This window comes from Ceratotherium simum, chromosome 5 (assembly GCF_057802395.1).
Source record: "Ceratotherium simum simum isolate JZ-2026a chromosome 5, ASM5780239v1, whole genome shotgun sequence".
Classification (NCBI taxonomy): domain Eukaryota; kingdom Metazoa; phylum Chordata; class Mammalia; order Perissodactyla; family Rhinocerotidae; genus Ceratotherium; species Ceratotherium simum.
This window is the reverse complement of record NC_141904.1, coordinates 28,162,486-28,181,577: the sequence shown is the minus strand read 5'-3', so window position 1 is coordinate 28,181,577 and position 19,092 is coordinate 28,162,486. Positions and strand designations below refer to the sequence as shown.

At 37.1% G+C, this 19,092-nt stretch overlaps 1 long non-coding RNA gene across 2 annotated transcripts in view; it reads left to right on the top strand.

Moving 5' to 3' along the window:
* The window catches only part of LOC147916989 (uncharacterized), a 109,894-nt gene extending 91,130 nt beyond the window's left edge, over positions 1-18,764 (top strand). For both annotated transcript variants that reach the window (XR_015552177.1, XR_015552178.1), the window contains one exon: positions 11,662-18,764. This is a non-coding gene — a long non-coding RNA (uncharacterized LOC147916989). The remainder of the gene's footprint in view (positions 1-11,661) is intronic.
* The last annotated feature ends 328 nt before the right edge of the window (positions 18,765-19,092 follow it).

Below are 19,092 nucleotides of genomic sequence, written 5' to 3'. Positions count from 1 at the left end.
AGGAGATTAGTACAATGGTATTGAACTTGAGTGAAAGCTAATAAACAGAAATCAGAATTTACCAAACATAAATTAGGGCATAATTATAGGCAAATAAAAAAACGGATTCCTTTATTTGCTTTATATATTTATCCAGTGACTTTAAAATGTGATTATAAAAATATATAATATTTTTATATAAAATTTTATAAAAATATAAAAAATAAATCTGCCCCCATTTTCTTTTGTGTGAAGTACAGGTGTAGGTCACAGTTGTCTGAGTAGCAGGTATTAAAGTAGTATTAGATGGGAAGAGATTTACTGCGGGAAATGCCAGTGAGGAAACTTGGGGAGGGATCAGAAGAAACTAGAAGAATTTTCAGACCCCTCTGAAGGTGAGAGAGAAGGAAGGAAGAGAAGAAGGAAGAGAGGATGGGAAGAAGGAAGGTCTTAGACTGCAGCACAGTTTTAAGACAGTTTCAGCAAGGCTGACAGGAGGTCCTCTAGCCAAGTCCTCCCACCAGTGAGCTCCCGCATCTTGCAGGAATGGGCTCAGCCAGAGGCTAGGAGCAGCGGTGGGGAGCATGGCCTCATCACAGACACAGTGACGGATTTCAAAATGCAGCAGCTTGGGCTGTTGCCAATTATGCCTCTAAAAGTAAGAGATCTGAGAGGTGCATTTTTGTGATTGCCGTAGTGTGCCTTTGTTCCTGTGGCATAATTAGAAATTAGAGAGTGGTATAAAAATAACTATTTAGCAGTTATTACAAAAGACATTTATGTCCATTTACTCCTTATCTATTCTACTGATTGTACCAGAGTGGTAGTTTGAAAAATCCTAGTTGGCTGTGATTAAATTATTGTTTTTGGCCTAGAAACTTGCTTCTATACCGTCAGTGCCACATGAGAATGTCTGAGGTTTGCCTCACTTCAAAAGTAATAAGAGAAAATCACACTCTAAATTCACATCTCAGGAGGAGGGGAGCAGTCAGCTGTCCCTTTCTTTCTCCTCTTAACTGCTTTCAACTCCATTATGCTGCTAAATATGAAAAGCATCGTTTCTCAGACTACCTCCCTTTGCCTCTCAGATTTTTGTTGTTTATGTATTTCATCACAACAGGATGCTGGTGGTAACAAACATTCTCAAATATAAATAGTAGTTTCTTAACAAAAATAATTGGTAGGGCATAGAAGATTAAGCTACGTTTTGAGTGATGACTTTTTTCAATAGCACATGTGAAAAGGCTTTGTGACACTGGAGTAATATACTGTTTTCTTTCGAATTATTTTAGAAGAGAGAGACTATTGAGAAGGGAGAATTTAGAATGCTCTGCCCTTGAAGTACAATCTTATTCCATTTTATTCTAATTCACGCTATGCAAAAGAGTTTGAAATTAAAGAGAAGTGTAGGAAAATGTTTTGGTGTGTCTATTTTAAAAGGGATGTTTCTTTTTTTCCTCTTTAAACAGTTGGATGGCTAGAAGTAATGATCATAATGTAATCAGATTAACAGACAACTCTCTGCAGTGATTTGGAACTTAAGCAAATATGTAATTGATTACAAGATAGGCTTATGTGAAAGTTGCACTGTAGACTCAATTGGCTACACCTGTGAACCGAGCTGCCTTTCCAAATTTAATATGCTGGTTCTGTCACCCCATAATCTTTTATGTGGAAGAAGAGCACAGTACATTTAGTGATTTTAGAGAATTTGAGGTAGATCCTTTTGCCTGCTATTATTATTCATCTTCCCAGTCACCTCTGTGCTCATGATACAGGAGACAAATGGATTAATAGGAACACACTTATTGGCAGTAGGGGATAAATAGCTCACTTAAAATTTTAAACGTTGTAAAAGCTATCACCATATGTGAAGACTGGAGTGTTTTGATACAGGCTGAGAAGAAATGGAGAACAAATCATTGTTTCATAATAAAAGAGGCAAGAGTCCATCAAGTAGATGGGAAAGAAAGTAATGTAAAATGCTAAAACATATTCGTTTGATCATTCATTCATTCGTTTGGCTTTTGCCGTTCCAGGTGCTGGGCAGATAGCAGAGACCATATAGAAAGGTAAAGGTGTTATGGAGAAAAAAATCTTCTTCCTTGCATTCAGACATTTGGGCTCATCGTAATGTACACTTTAAGAACCGAATTCTTGAAAATTGAGATGATAATGACAACAGTTGTAAGTGTAGTTATAACCATCATTTTGAAGACTCTATACTAAACATTTTGTGTAGATGATTTAGTTTTCACAATGACTTTATCCAATAGGTACTTTAGTTCCTCTCATTTTACTGGTGGAAGAGATTGGGATTTACAGAGAACTGAGGACCAATTCCATTTGGCTTCAGAGAACAACATGGCTATTACCGTTCTTCATTACGAGTTAGGGAGAATGTGCCTTTGGGGTACCTTTACTCAAGTTTATTTGGAGAGCTAACTCATGTGTCTTCGGCCCCTTGCTTTGGCCAACCCTCAATGTCCGGACCCCCGTGGAGTGAAGATTGCCTTTATTCAGATCTTTTAAGATTCCTCAGCAATAAATACTCTTCCATGGAGTTTTAAGGAGCTCTGCCTTCTTCTGATGGAATTCAGCAAATGTGGTGAGTCCTGGATATGTGTCACAGTTCTCATTTTGTCCAACTCTGCATCTGAGGCTCCTTAGGGAGACTTTTCTGATTTCTCATCAAGATGCAACTTGTAAAGAGAGGACAGAAAAATGGGATGATGTGAGCTCAGGGGTTATGTGCCGTGGGAGCACAGCCGGGACTTCCAAAGTAACGTATGTAAACGTTAGAACTGTTTGAAAAAGACTAAGTGACACTGAACAAATCACACATGGTATTTGGTTCTCTTCAGCTACAAAAACCCAGTCGGATCTTTGAGAATCCCTGGGGTAAACGGTCACAGGGCAAACACAGAAATCCCTTTCACTTATGCGATGAGAGTCCCTTTTCCTGCTGCCTAAGCCAGAGTTGTAGGGAGGAAGGTTACTAAGAAGTAAGTTAGGCTTTTATTCACCCTTAATTTAAAAACAACATTAGTAACAGCAACACCCACCACCACCTCCCAGCTAACGTATTAAAGATAAGACTATATGGAGATTTAGGAAAAAAATTATATATACGTCTTGAAATTTTAATTCAATTATCGTATATGGATTTAAAGTTTAAGAAAGAAAAGTAAAATATGCGTAGATGTATATATGTGAGTTGTATGCATATTGTGAAACAATACACACTGAACCTAGTAAAGATTTTCTTTGCATAGGGAATTAGAATTCATTATTGCTGTTGGTGGGGTGACAAAAGAGTTTTTTATATATGCATATACATTAATTTGTGATTTTTTTTACAATGAACTCATGTATTCCCTATATAATAAAAGAAAAAAATGTATATAAAACTACTTCACATGTAAGATAATAGCCCAAGATATATTTAGTTTTGGGTGGTTAAGTTGTTTGTAAATTGTGCACATTGGCATCCTCCCCAGAGGTGATTTTCTCCCATAAGTAGTTTTATCCTGTGTGGTAATTGTCAGGGGTCTTCAGTTCCATGACTGACAGCTTGGGGTAAAGAAAACAGCTGGGTTTCTGAATAACAGAGAGTAACATCAAATATGATTAAAACTTCTCTGAATATTAGTAAATAGGCTAGCAATGAAATAGCACTGGAAAATATTTCTATTTCAAGTCAATTGAGGATAATCCTAATCTACATAAAATAAGTGAATTACATTTTGATTACAAAAATTATTGCTCGAAATATGATTTAACATATCCTCCCATATTTTATCTGAAATAGAATGCATCCAAGATGTAGGCTGGTAATTTCAGCATCTAATTAGCTTGACCACCTGTTTGGCCATATAGTGGTTGATTATTAGAGCATCTTTGAATCGCTCATTTAGTTGAGCACATAAGTAGATATTCTAACTCCATTTCAGACAAAAAGGCCTGATGACGAGGAAATGGGGTAAGATAGATTCTGTACTAGGTGTTTGTTTTTTGAAAATCTATATTCATGGGAGACTTCCATGCTCTACAGTTGGCATATTCAATGAGAGGATTACTTTCTATTTAGTGGGTATTGATTTGTCTGGATGGGTAGCATTAAAGATTCACTTTCTTCCTTCCATTAATAAAACACTAATAAATGTTTTTTGATAATTCTAATGTTTGAACAGTGTAGAATGTTTTGGCATTCCTAATAAAGTTATATGTGACTTAGGAAAGGTCATTTCATGTTTGTTTGATTCTTACAGAGGAATTTATCAGAATGTGTGGGAAAGGAATCAATGCCTTTTACTTGATAGTATTTTTCCTCTCCTGAAATTGCTTAATGACTAGAAAACATTCCAAACACTGAATTTGAGCTCAGGACTTTTCTTGACACAATTATCCACAGACATTGAAAAAAAACCAATAATTTTTTGCCTGACTGATAAAACATTCTTTGAGTTTCTGCTATAAGCAAGGCAGTTGGTGCTTATGGGGGAATTTAAAGAACGAAGAGATGTGGTTTCTACATAACTATTCTCTTGGAAATTATTAGTTAATTGGGGTGCTTTTTATCTTTTATATTTAAATAGATGTGTTTAAAATAATAACCAATTTATAACTCAAGAATTTAGTTAATAAAATTGGGAACATAAATTTTTTATTAATACTATTCTAGTTAGATGTTTTTCTTAGTTGAACAGATTAATTTTCTTGATGATTCCACTGTGAATCAGGGAGAACGTTTGGGAAAACTGGTTAGCTTTGTGGGATTAAAAATGTTTAGAGCTTCTATTTTAAATCCTCTGGTGGTTGTAGTTAGTAACCACCATACAGTGGAAAATGGTGATTCAAGCTGATTGATATGTAGTTTCAGGTATTTGCATACATAATACAATGGAACTTGCTAAGGATTGCTATTCTGCAGTTTTGTACCTCATTCTTCTTTAAAGGATATTTTACTATTTTCCCGGGTTAAGGTTTTGAAGGAGACCTGAACATAACGTAAATGAGAATTGTGGGTTGGTGCTCTAACCAGAGAGGTAAGGATTGAGTCGGGAGTGGAAAGAGATGAAGCACAGCTACAGGATTTTGTTCAGTTTGATGTCTCTTTTTCTCTCTCTTTCTGATCAGATGCTTGGGGACCTCAGTCTTATTCTGAGAAAACATTGATTCACAAAAATTGTCCACCATAACGAGTGTGGACAGAGAACCAACGACAAATGTTAAAAGTCTCTGAAAGAGTAATTGAGAGAAGAGAAGACATACAGATCGGAAGCAGGATGTATGGAAGTTAAGATCATGGAATCTGGTGCCATATGTATCTCGGTTCAAACCTTGGCTCCACTATTTACAAGCGTGATTAATTTATTTAACCTTTTTGAACTTAGTTTTATTATTTGTAATTTGTGGATAATTATAGTAACCACCTTACTGTGAGGATTAAATGAAATAATTCGGAGAGTACATAGCACATAGTAATCACTAAATACATGTAAGATGTGATTACTCTTTATTATTATGTGCATAGGAATGCCATAAGAATAAAGGAAGGCTGGTAAACGTAGGAAGAATTGTAAATTGAAACGAGAGGTAGCACTATATATCTAGGAGCCATTTTTGAAAGTGTACTCGGGTTAGAAAGTTATTATTGACTCCTTGCTGTTCTATAGGAATTGTTTTGTTAGCAATACTTGGAGTGTTGGTCCCGAGGGGCTTTAGGTTGTTAATGGATTTCACTCCCTGTCGCCTGTTCTTTTGTATTAAAGAGCTCCTGAGGCATAAATGGTTTCTCCACCCCTGTGCCCTGGATATAGATCTGTGTCCATTTCATTGCTAATGGGGATCAGGATCCCCAGAGGAGTAGATATCTTGATACAAGAGAGACTGAGGGGAATATTTGAGGACTACTCCCTGCAGCTTTAAATAAAGATCTTTGAAAAAAAATTCCAAAAAAGTGCTATAGGACAGGTCTAAGAAGAAGGAAGAGCGAAAGCAGATCTGCAGGGGGCCGTGGCTCTAGACAAGGACAAGATGAAAGAAGAGGAAATAAAATACTGGAACTCAGACAGAGGAAGTTGATTATATGTTCTATTTTGGCTGTGAGATTGTTTTTTAGAGTGTCCCAAGGCCCGTGCCTTATTTTTTAAATTTAAATTAACTTTTAATCTTAGAATAGTTTTAGATTTACAGAAAAGTTGCAAAGGTAAAACAGGGGGTTCCAATATACTCCTCACCCAGTTTTCCGTATGGTTAGCATTTTACGTTACTATGCACCATTTGTCACAACTAAGAAACCAATATTGGTATATTACTATTAACCATGCTTGCTTTCAGATATCAGCAGCGTTTCTCTAGTGTCTTTTTTTCTGTTCCAGGATCCCATACAGGATGTCACATTACATTCAGTTGTTATGTCTCCTTAGACTCCTCTGGTCTATGACAGTTTCTCAGAGTTTCTCGTTTTTGATGACCTTCACAGTTTTGAGGAGTACTGATCCGGTATTTGGTAGAATGTCCCTCAACTGGGACTTGCCTGAAGTTTTTCTCACAGTTAGATTGAGGTTATAGGTTTTTGGGAGGAAACCATGAGGTGAAATGCCATTCTCATCACATCATATCAAAGGGACATTCTATCATCGTGAAGTATCACTGATGACGTTGAACTTGATCACCTGGCTGAGGCCATGTTTGTTAAGTTTCTCCACTGTAGAGTTTTCTTTCCTCTTTCCATACTCTACTATTTGGAAGCAAGTCACTAAGTGCAGCCCCTACCCAAGACGTGTGGAGTTATGCTCCACCTCCTTGAGAACAGAGTATCGACATAAAGTACTTAGAATTGTTTGTCACAAGAAGTTTACCTCTTCTCATTATTTATTTATTCAAGCATTAATCAATATGGATTATGGATATTTATTTTATACTTTAGGTTATAATCCAATCCTTTGTATCTTTTGTTGCTCAGATTGTTCCAGCTTTGGCCATTAGGAGCTCTTTCGGTTGGCCCCCTGTATCCTTTTGACATGCCCCCGTTTTTTTTTGTTTTGTGAGCACTTCCTTACTTTCTAGCACTACAAGATGCTCCAGGCTCATCATCTGTATTCTATGCTCCAACTTTAGAATCAGTCATTTCTCCAAGGATCCCTTGTTCCTTTTATTAAAGTATTTATTAGAGAATTAAAAAGCAAGATCTGGGCTCTGAGTGTGCTCATTGTTACTGTGATATCATCATTTCTAGGCTCTCTCAGCAGAGAGAGCTAGGAAATATATGTATGGATACCAACTCATGTATACACCCATGTATTAGTGTATCTATAACTATTTCTGTATCTATCTACTTGTTTGTATATTATCTATGTATTACTATATACCTGTATATCACTTGTATCTATATTAAGGTAACTGTAAATTCATATTGATTTCTCCAACTCTAATCTAGTCCCACATAGTTCATTCTGGCCTTCCCACTATGTTTTTGTGTAAACTCTCACTCTAATAGTGAGAAACCTGGCTCCCACTATCTGCCATATTTTTACCTATTTGTTTAATCCCAGTATGCATATGTAGCAATCAGAATTATTTACCCATACCTTGTGAGAAGCAACTTTATCAGCTAGAGTGTTTATCAGCTAATGTTTATGTGAAGTTCCTTTTGTCTTTAGCCTTACAGTTTCTAGTAAAAATATCATTCCCCAAAGTTACTTAGACTAGCACTTCTTTCTTCACCTCCTTCAGTGAGATTATGTTATATATTTACAATACAGTTAGATTCTTTTGTTACAGTATACATTCCATCCTAGGATCCTCCAATTTCCTGGTTGAGTTTTTAAAAGATTTACATACATTGTTTGACTCTTTGTGCTGTAAAATTCTATAGGTTTTAGCAAATATGTAGTGTCATATATCAAGCATATAGATAAGTTCCATCACCCTAAAAAATTTCTTGTGCTGCCTCTAGTCAAACATTCCTCCCTTCCCAAACTTCTGACAACCATTGATCTGTTTTCTACCCCCATAGTGATGAGAGAGGACATCTTTGCCTTGTTCCAGATCTTAGGGGAAAGCATCCAGCCTTTTCCTATTAAGCATGATGTTAGCTATGGGTTTTTTCACCTATAATCTTTATTAAGTTAAGAAAGTTTCTTCCATTTTCAGTTTTGTGAGAGACTTTATTATGAGTGGGCATTTGAATATTATTTAATGTCTTATCTGCACCTATTAATATGATCATACAGTTTTTCTTATTTAGTCTGTTAATATGATGTTACATTGATTGATTTACGAATGTTGAGCCAACCTTGCATTTCTGGATTGAACTCCATTTAATTATGTTGTATAATTCCTTTTATATATAACTGGATTGGATTTGCCAATATTTTATTAAGGATCTTTGCATCTTATTCCTGAGAGAGATTGGTCTGTAGTTTCTTTTCTTGTAATTTCATTGTCTGTTTTGAGTATTAGAGTAATTCTGGTCTCAAAAAATTAGTTGAGAAGTGTTCTCTATTCTTCAATCTTCTAGAAGAGATTATGTAGAATTGGGCTTATTTTTTTCCTTAAGTGTTTGGTAGACTTTGCCAGTGAAATCCTCTGGATCTATTGTTTTCATTGCTGAATAATCAGCACATAAAATAATGCCCAGCATATTGTAGGTGCTCATACAATATCAATTGAGTGGATGAACATGGGCATGAAAGGCAGTTTGCTAATATGAGAAATAAAAAATGAAAGAATGCTAAGGCTTGTTGTGGGTTGGGTTCCCCAGAGAACAGACTCTGAGATGGGGGTTTGCGGGCAGGTGGTTATTAGGAATAACACCTGTGGGGAAGGGACAGAAGCTGGACTGGGCAGAGGGAGATACTGGAATGCAACAATGCAGTTACAGCAAAGTTCTCACACATTTCATGGGGGAATTTTGAAACTGGGTTAGATCTTCACAGTTGGTCTGAGTTTAAGTGAAGATAGCAGGCCTTTATATTTTGGATTCTGGGTGCAAACTGCCTCCAGGGAAGGGGCATGATTTTGGGCAAAGTGGCTTTCTTTGCAGCCAAGGGCAGTTCCTGGAGAGAGCTGCAAGGTGAGAGCTTCTAGCCTACAGCACTTTCCACAGCCTGGAAAATAAATCCTTCAGTCTTGAAGAGGGTTCTGGAAGGTGCAGCACAGTGTCCCTGACTGGTCCCTAAAAATGAGATATGAATGAAGAATGTAGATGACAGAATATGCTGGGATGTTATGTTTTATTGTAGGAAAAAAGCTACTCTTTTAGGTATATGTGCTGCAATATGATTTAGAGGTTGGACTGTAAAGGTTTAAATGTGTTTCAGCTGCTAGTTACTAAACAATATAGTCAATTGCAATGAGCAGAAGTTGTTCGCAATTGCCAGATAATTGAAGAAGGATATAAGACCCCTGAGAGAATTACTGGGAGATATTTGTTTGCTCCGATTCTGCCAGTACATGTCTACAGACTGCCAGAAAGGAGATGGACAAATTGTGTGAATGGACATCATCAATGCTGGAATCCATCTCCTGGTCCTTAGATGCACTGCCTCACTTGTTACATTGGAGGAGATGCCAGACCCTGCTGTTGGTGGTATAAAGTCCCCACAAAATCTAGCTTCAAGACTTGTTGAGGGCTTTCTCTAGCTCTTAAGTATCTTGAGAACCTAGAACCCTCCATCAGCTTTCCTAACAGTATCACGTTTTCGTTAGAGCAACTAAAAGAAAGGCAAACAGCGGCAGAAGAGTTCCTATAGTTCAAATATGGCAAAAAGAAGAAATGAGACACAGTACGGCAATTAATTGGCAAATGGTACAGACGATGCCAGAGTCAGGGGTGGGGATCTCTGTCTTGAATTGAGTCTTGAAGGATAGGAAGGATTTTGAGGAGCAGAGTAGGGATGAATCTGCTTCTCCCCATTATGTCTGACTGGATAATCTCACTGGGCTTTTAGTCTCCTCAAAATTAAAGATGTCAGAGTTGACAGTTCTAGGTTTCCTTTCAAGTCTGACATCCCATGACTTTCATTCAAATCAATAGTACCAAAAATGTTTATCAATCCCTGTTACTAGATTTGCCTTTGAATTTTCCTGGATGTCAGTGATAGAAATTATGTGGCTGGTTTATGTCGAATATCCTCTTACAGCGGACTCTCTCATTCATAGTTTTCATATGACTATTAATCTTATTTCAAATTGTGCCAATGAAATTTTGGATAAATCTGTATAGTTCTTTTTTTTAAAATATGTTTCCCCAAAAACTTAGAGCTCAATGAATCCAAACTTAAATGTAATGTTTTTATAAATAATAAAAAAAGCTTCATCCAGATTTGCCTTCCATCATGGCTTCCTCTTCTCCAGTCAGCTTACATGTAATTGAGCAAAATGTATATCAATTAACAATTTTCCTCCTTAATACACCACTTGTATGTTGCTTGTTTGAAAAAAAAAAAAAAAGGTGGATGCTACCCACCGTGGCCTCTGGTATTTTACCCCAAGCTTCTCAGTCTTGTCTCCATTCTTGATTTCAAGTGGTGATGGCTTAGTTTGGTGTTTCCATTGTGTTATCTATATCACAGTTACAACTTTCGCCCCCTGAGTTGTATCTTTTTTTTATGTTTCAAAAAGCCAATTTCCTTTGAAAACAATGCCTCTGTTTTCTCAGGATTGTCTCTGTAGTGCTGAATTAATATCCCTTACAAGCTTTCCACTTGATTTCCTTTCTGAAGAGTCCAGCATGCTTATAACTCCTTAGAAATGCTACTTGGGGCTCCAAAGACATTCTTTGACTGGTGTTTCCTTTGAACTTAAAGAATGTTTTTTTTTTTTCCAAAAGTATTTTCCAGGAAAATTAATGGCAATGTCTCTGAAATATTAATCAGTTTCCTCAATGCTGCTACATCTTATCATTGCGTGTGCATTTTTAGTGTTACATTTAAAAAATATTGCATATATTTTGAGGTTTTATAAAGGGAAAAATAATATTATAAATATATTAAGGGATTTATTTATAAAGGGAAAAATGATTTATAAAGGGAAAAATAATAATATTAATATATTAATTATTGCCTGTTTGAAGTTTCTCGGATATAATATTATACTGAGCCAGCAAAAAAGACATTTATTGTCACATTTCTAATGCCAATGGGATGGGATGGTGAAAATAACAAAATCTGTTTTAATATGGAGGATCTGTTCATACTGTGTATGTGCTTTTAATGTACAACCGTATTTCACATAAATATATAATTCTTTAATTCAGAATACAAATGAATTATTTTAAAAAATGTGTAGTTTGGGTAAAAGTGTAGTTTGGGTAAATCTCTTATTAGCCAATTGAGGTTGGCATTTTTTCTGTAGTTGATTTATATAGCTCAGATTTTGTTTGCATAAAGAGCTGAATCAGATGAGCCCAAGTACCAAATTCTTCATTCTACAGTGAAGTATTTTTAAACCTACTTATAGATTACCAATAAAATACTGCTATGCTTCCTTTTTGAAATCTCTAGTTTTTCCTTCAGTTTGCTCCATTTCAAGATCCATTTTAGCATTTAAAAATTAAGTTTAGTTCTACTGTCCATGATGTAGGTATTTAGTGCACTGGAAGATTATTTTTTTTAATTAGCATTTCACTTTTAACAGACAAAAATAAAACAAAATCTTTTCCTTGATGTTCAGGTTGAGCTGGCATGAGACTAAAACACAAGAAACTTGACCCACGCGGCTGCGGCATCTGAAAGCCTCGTTGGAACGTGCTTTTATGGACTCCTGGCTACTCTGCACTACTGACTGGGAACCACTCTGGCAATTATCAAAGTTGTGAATTAGAAATTATGCAAAGCTCGCTCAGACAATCTAGGGCACCAATGTGCTTTATTTTTAACAAATGACACTTAAGTGTAAAATATTTATGATAATACTTCACACTGCACTAGTAGATGTGTAGTGTACATTTGTTAGGACATCTCAGTACTGTGAAATCTCCTTTTAGTTGGTCATATTTAAGTCTGCTGACAACTGGTCTGAGACTGTTTTTATTATAATTATTAGGCTTTAGATTAATTCACTAGAAGGGGTTTAGACAAGTAACACAGCACATGTTTGAAGTTGTTCAGGGAGTGGTTAGGTTACTTCTAAAATATTTTCTTAATTAAAGTGTTGGAATTGAAAATAATTGCAAAATACTTTTAAAAAAGTATTATAGTGAGAGCAGAGTTCATTTTAGAAGGTATACTAATTGATGGAAAATACTATATTCTCTTTTAATAAATTATCTAGCATCTATGTATATGACTATTTATATAATGACTATCACTGTTAGGTCTGGCATTTTGGCAAGTTTCTATTTTGGCACCAAGCAATAATTAGGAAGGGGGAAGAATATCTTACTTAAGCATCAATCTATTCTGAGATTTTACCTGTTGAAATCTGAATGTTTCCATTTCTATTTACTATACAATAATGATATAAATTTCACTTCACAATTTCTGTCATATTGGTCTTTCTTTTAAAGCTATGAGCATGTTTCTTCCTTGCTCAAAGACCTACTTTCAAGGTCCCTCATTGCCTATAGAATAAAGTTCAAAACCTTTACCCTGACCCTTTAATGATTTGGATCCTAATTCATGCCCTGTTTTCTGCTCAGACTGCTCTCTCTGCTTAGAATGCTTTAACCTGTCTCTGTATATTCAACTTTTGTCTATCCTTTCAGGGATCTCTGCAAAAGCAAGACCTTCCATAATTGTTTCTTTCAGTTTTCACTGGACCTGTGAGCTGCATACTGTTCTAGGCACTTTGCACATGCGACACAGACAATATTTTACACATATTAGACTGATGAATTTCCATTTTACTCTTTAATTGTGTTGGCTTGTAGCCTTCTATTTCAAGGCTGAGCCATGAGGCTCATGGTCCTGGGGGTGAGGAACAGAGGTATTTGTCAGGTTTAAACCTGAAAAGTGACCTCTTGTATTGAGACAATGATCTTTAAATCCAAGCTTTGGGGAGACTTTTCAATTCCAAATGTTGTCCTTTACCTAATCAAGAGCCGTGTCTGACTCCACAAATCATAGAGCATTTTTATATGCTAGCGTCTGAGAGAACTCTTGATGTGCTATGAAGAAGAGAAAAGCCCATCTTGTTTGGCTGGGGCTATAAAGATAAGAAGTAGAAGGAGAGACACAGAGCAGAAGCAAGAAACAGGGGTCTACATTTTTCTCCCTTTCAGGGTAGAACCCAGATGAGATGTCAGATGGTAGAAATATCCAGATAACTCTGGAGGAGCGTGAAAACATTAGGGGAGGAGCCTAGTGGTATGTTTCCTCAATAAGCCTCTAGCAGAAGCTCCACACTCAGCATGTCCCACATGGCACAAATTAGATGAAGTGGCAATTGACAGAGAAGAAAGGCTTCATAGATGAGATAGAAGAAGCCCTCCTGACTTCTCACAGCCCGTGAAGTACACAGTGGCTTCATAGGTTTAATGTGCTCCAGGGAAGAGTCCGGGTATGGAGAGGCTGTCAAGAGCAGGAACCTCATGAGCAGAAGAAAATGGCTGAAGACAAGGACTTCAGACGAAGGTAGCATCATGGCATCTCAAAAGCTCAAATGAGGCCACTGCATACTAGGGTCATCAATTCAGGGAACAGACTCACTCAGCCACTTTACAAAAGAAACCACTACATTTTAGAGGCTCCCTTCTCCACATCTACTGCAGGGAAATACCGAGCACATCCCACCCACTGTACACTAATGCCATCTTGGTGAATAGAAACAAGGAGATAAAAAATGAGGAGAAGGGACCATAGTTTGAATTTGAAGGAGTCTTTTTCTTTTATCAGCCAATAAATACTGATTATTAATTGTGCTTTTTTTTTTTAAGGCTCCTCAATTCTCCTTCCACCATTATCTAGAATGTTAGAGGTTTGTGAGAAGATTAGAATAGTTACAGAATATAAAGAGGCTACATATTTTGTTTCACTTTGTTCTGGCCAATCTAAGTTTAATGGGAGTGAAATTTTGACCTTGTTACACGTTTAATTGTCACAATAACCCTGTATCTCTCAGAAGTAGATCTTAAGACAAGGATTCCAGTGGAAGCCATTTATTTGAGATGTGATTCCAGGAAACACCAGGCAGGAAGTGAGACAGAGAAGAGCAGGAAACCAATTAAGGCTAATTAAGCAAATTACCATAATGGATAGCTTTTAGGTTGGTGAGCCCCATCCTATCAAATATCCAGTGAGTGAGCCTAGCTGACTACTGGCATTTGCAACGAAGTCAGTATTTTTTCACCTAATATGGTCTCTCTTAGTGGCTTGGATCATAGAGCCTGACATGCAAGTGACCTATTGTTTACTCTCAAGGCTTTTCCTTGTCAATGTGGAGATATATTTTAGTAACCATTAGGATTAGATAGAAAATATGGAGGTGATGCTGCTACTTGACTTAGGTGCAGAAGGCAGGGAGGAGCTATTCTAGATATTCTATACTCTATTCCTAAACTAGTTAGACCACCGGAAGCCTTCTCATTAGGAACACGTTATCTCAGCTCTTCTCAGAGTCACCTTCACTGAACTGTGTTTCATTATTATCCCTTTAAGGTGAATGAAAAATAGTTATACAATTACAATAATGGTTAGCATTTATAGAGGTCTTATGTTTTGGCACCTTGTTTGATATCTTAAATTGAATTGTAGCAAATTTATTTGCATAAATTGTGGTCAATAACACTTAAACTCATTGAATTGTTATAATGATTAAAGAAACTCATGCATGTAAAGTACTTAGCACAGTGCTTGGCACTAAGTAAGACCTCAGTACATGGTGGTGGTGTTATCAAACCAGGTTCGTTTTTGCCCATCGCCCAGAAAGCCAATCACCGAGACAACGAGATTGCAGCAGAGAGAGGATTTTAATCACAAGGCAGCCAAGTGAGTGAGCGGGAGAACAAGTCTCAAAGCTGCCTCTTTGAAACTGGGAGCTCAGGGATATTTATGGGGTGGGGGGCAAGGTAGTCTGAAGTATGCAGATAGGTGATTGGAGGTGAGGAGAGGTGAGGTAATTGATGATCTGCACAAGTGTAGTCAAACTTCATGCCTCTTCATAGGATGCACGTTCACAAAATGATGGCATTAGCATGATCTGAGGGTGGAGTTTGGGCCTCTTGATGTCAAAAGGTCACTTATTGGGCATCTGCACAGGCCCAGTTGATGGATTGGTGGTCTCAACTGGCCTGAACTGGACAAGGAGGTCCTAATTCCTGAAAAATAGCTCAAACATCCATTACCATGGTGACCCAGCTGCCAGAGAGATGTTATCTGTAGGAACCTAGTGGGAGTCAGAAAGCATGTTGCCTAAGCAGCACGGTTAACAATGGGCAGATGAACAACTAACAGCCATAATCAGTAATTGCAAAAAAGAACAGACTTGAGTTACTAGCAACCTAATCATCAATGGCTAACTGTTTACCAGTTTCCATGGTAGTAGTTGTCATTGTTATTATTTCTTATAATAATAATAAGTTTCTGTGGATATGACTACTTAAAAACTGTAGTTGGAAGCCCCAGAACCTCAAAATGCAAGACTATGAACTCTTCTTGATAAACAGAACCAAATATCACATATGACCTTTTTTCCAAATAGGCAGTTTTGGGGAATAAGAGTAGAACTATACTTAGTTAAACATATGTGAAATTAGCTTTGTCTAATTAGACTACGCTTGTTGGAGAAAAAAATAAAGTATAAAAGAAACTCTATTTTTTGTGACCTTCCCCAGAGATTCCGTTTGTTGATGGGCCTCTTAAATGGTGGTAACAAGTTTAAATGTTTTATTGTACTAAACTTCTTTGTTTATGATGGTGTCTATAATGGGAAGAAGGAAATGGCCAGAACCATTACTTTTTCTGGCTATTCACAGCATTTAATCTTAGTGTCTTCTCTGGAGGTAAAGGAAGTAACAGGAACTAATTGTGTGTTTCCAATCAAAGGATGTCCCCTCCTTAAATGATCACATGCAGCTTTCTTTTAGAAACAATGAGTGGAGTTAGCAAATTTGCTTCTGAATGTGAAATGATGAGAGTAAATAAAGTTTGTAAAAAAAGGCAATTAGCGGAATAAGTGTTTTCTTTTATTTAAGAAACATAGAGACTTTGGTAAATTTGAAACACAGGAGATTAGAAGTTAACCAAAGGTTTTCTCATAAATGGAGATAATGAGGGATTTGTATATTCATAAGCAGCTAGAGATTTTCATTCATCTATAATTATAAACAAAAATGAATTACATACCTGGATTGATATAGTTCCAAACCTAAGGGAATTAGATTAAAACAAAAAAAGACTGGCTTTGATTTCTCCCTCCAGGAAAAACTGCCTTTATCAACATAAAAAAGCAATCAATAAACCAAACACATCCCTTCATATCTATTTCTTCTCCTACTTCATATCTGTTTCTTCTCCTATCCTCCCTTTGACATAAAAGTATTACAGAGGCACTCGTGTTAGTATACTATAAATAACATTTATTATTTTAAAATCTCATTTATCTGATGGGTTTAGGAAAGTGGCCCCCACTTCTGAGGGTGATGACTCTGTGTCCTCCAAAAAGAATAGGGTTGGTATGGGGAAATAAAGATGGAACCACCAAGCACAGACCTATAGCAATTCTGCCAAATCCATGGGACTTTTGTGGATGAGTGATACCGGAGTGGGGAAAGCTCATCTCAGGATTCACCTTTTAAATTCCTTCTTTCAGCTATCTATTCATGCACTTCAACAAATATTTGACTACCTACCATGTGTCTGGCTCTGCTTTAGGTGCTAAGTTTGTGGTGGTGGACAAGATAGACACCATTGATGCCATCATGGAGCTTACTACATTCTACTGGGTTCTTCTAGGAAGACTTCTTGATCATTTTGGCTTTTATTCATTTCCTTCTTAATAATTTATTCACTTTTAATTAAAAACACTTAATAAGTGCTATTAAATGCCAAAATGTCAGATACTGCTGATCCTTGATGGGACAAATGCAAATTAGGTTACCGACTCTATCCTCATAGAGAAGCTGAACAAATAAACCAATTATTTTGGCACAATGAGAAAAGTGCAATGACAGAGAAATTTAAAGTGCTATGGGACTGAGGACTAGGAGAATTAATTCTGCTTGAGTAGATCCAAAAAGTTTTTATAGGAGGATATCTGTTCACTATCATCACAATTAATGTTTCTTAAGAAACTACCCCCAAACTCAGTGCCTTAAACAACCACCATTTATTATTACTCAAGAATATAAGGGTTGGCTGAACGGTTCTGCTGATATTGGCTCAACTTGCTCATGTATCTACCACAGATGGGGGTCAGATAGGCAGTTTGGTTGATCTTGGCTGACAGTTGTCGCATATTTGGGGGTCAGCTGGCTGTCAGCTGCTCTAGGATGGTCTTGACTCTTTGCCTTGTTTCTGTCACATCTCTGCATCAGGCTGCCTGTACGTGATCTTGTAGTGGAGGCAGAGGTGCAAGAATAAGCAAGAGAACAGGCCTCAGTGTGTAAGTGCTCTTCAAGCCTTTGCTTGCATCATATTTGCTAACATTCCGTAGGCCAAAGAAAATCACCTGCATGAGCCTAGAATCAAAGTGAGCATGGGTTGAACACACTATCCACAATGGGAAGAGTGGAGACTCAGGGCTATCCACATCATCAGTCTACTACAGGAGGTAACAAATGAGCTGAGATTTGAAAGATAAACAGGAACTGGATCATCATTCCAAGTAGAAGTATTAGCACATGTAATGATACTGAATCCTGAAAGAAGATTTCTAGCTTAGGGAACTCCAAGGAAATTGATATGATTGGAGGAAATAATGCTTGCGAGAAATAGTATTACGGAAATGCCAAGTTCTTTTCTCTTTCAAACCTTCTCTCATTGCGCTTCTTTGGAGTACTCTCCTTGGAGTTTTCTTACTACTCCTGGTCATCCTTTAGGTCTTAGCTCCAACGTCACTTCTGAAGACCGATGAACTCTGATCACTCTGCAATTTGCGTTGTTCCCCCTAACCAGATTATTTTAGCTCGTGGCACCGTGTCTTCACCACTTAACGCTTTTATCACAATTTGTAATTATATGGATGTAGGCATTTGTTTGTTTAACATCTGTCTTCTCCGCTAGGTCAGAAGGTCCATCAGGGCACCTGTTCTTCATTTACTACTGTATTTTCAGTGTTTGCCACATAGGTATTCAATAACACATGAAAGAATGTAAATAGTTGAGTGTTAAGCAAGAATCAATTATGAACAGCCTTTGGTGCTGAGTAGAGGAATTTGAACTTTGTCCTGGAAGCTAAGGGAGTCTTTGGGGGATTTTAAACAAGAAGCTAATAGGATAATTCTGACCTGTAAAGAGACTACATTATTGAAAAAACGGTTGTTAGAAAGCCTGTCTGTAGCCAGTTAGGAAGCTACTACAAACTCCAGGTGAGAAGCGATAAAAGATTGAATGAAGGATGTGGGAACAGAAAGGAGGTTACATAGACAGAGAGGAGATGGAATCTGTAGGACATATTTTCCTGTTGTTTTTGGTCTGCTGTTCTGGATTTCTCACCTTCCTTTTGGAAATCATCATAAAACAACAAAGAGAAGAAGCATAAACATGCCAATCCATATTTGATGAAACTAAAGTCTTGTAACCCCAAACCATAATGTATGAACAAGAGCTGCCAAACAGTGTGCAATTAAAAAAAGAAAGGTGTCAGAATGTACTAGAGAGGATGACTGTGGCTGTAGACCTCAGACAGCATTGGCCTGTATCTGTTCTCCTTAGTAGTGGCATATCTGAGGTTTGAAATCAATAATCCTCTCTTTATTAAATTGAAAGCAGAAGGCAAGGTTAATGCAAGACCTTCCCTGGATTCACTTTCACTTGAAGTCACAATAGACAGGGAAGGCAGGATTAAGAAGGGATGCAAATAGCAAGTCATATTTGCAGCAAACCATTGGTAAGACTGAGAGGAGGGAAGAGAGTTCGCCTCGTGATTAGCTCTGCAGTGTTGATCTCTATTGGCTGCCAGAAATAAATATTAAAGCACTCACACCCAAACCTGTGTCATAAGAAA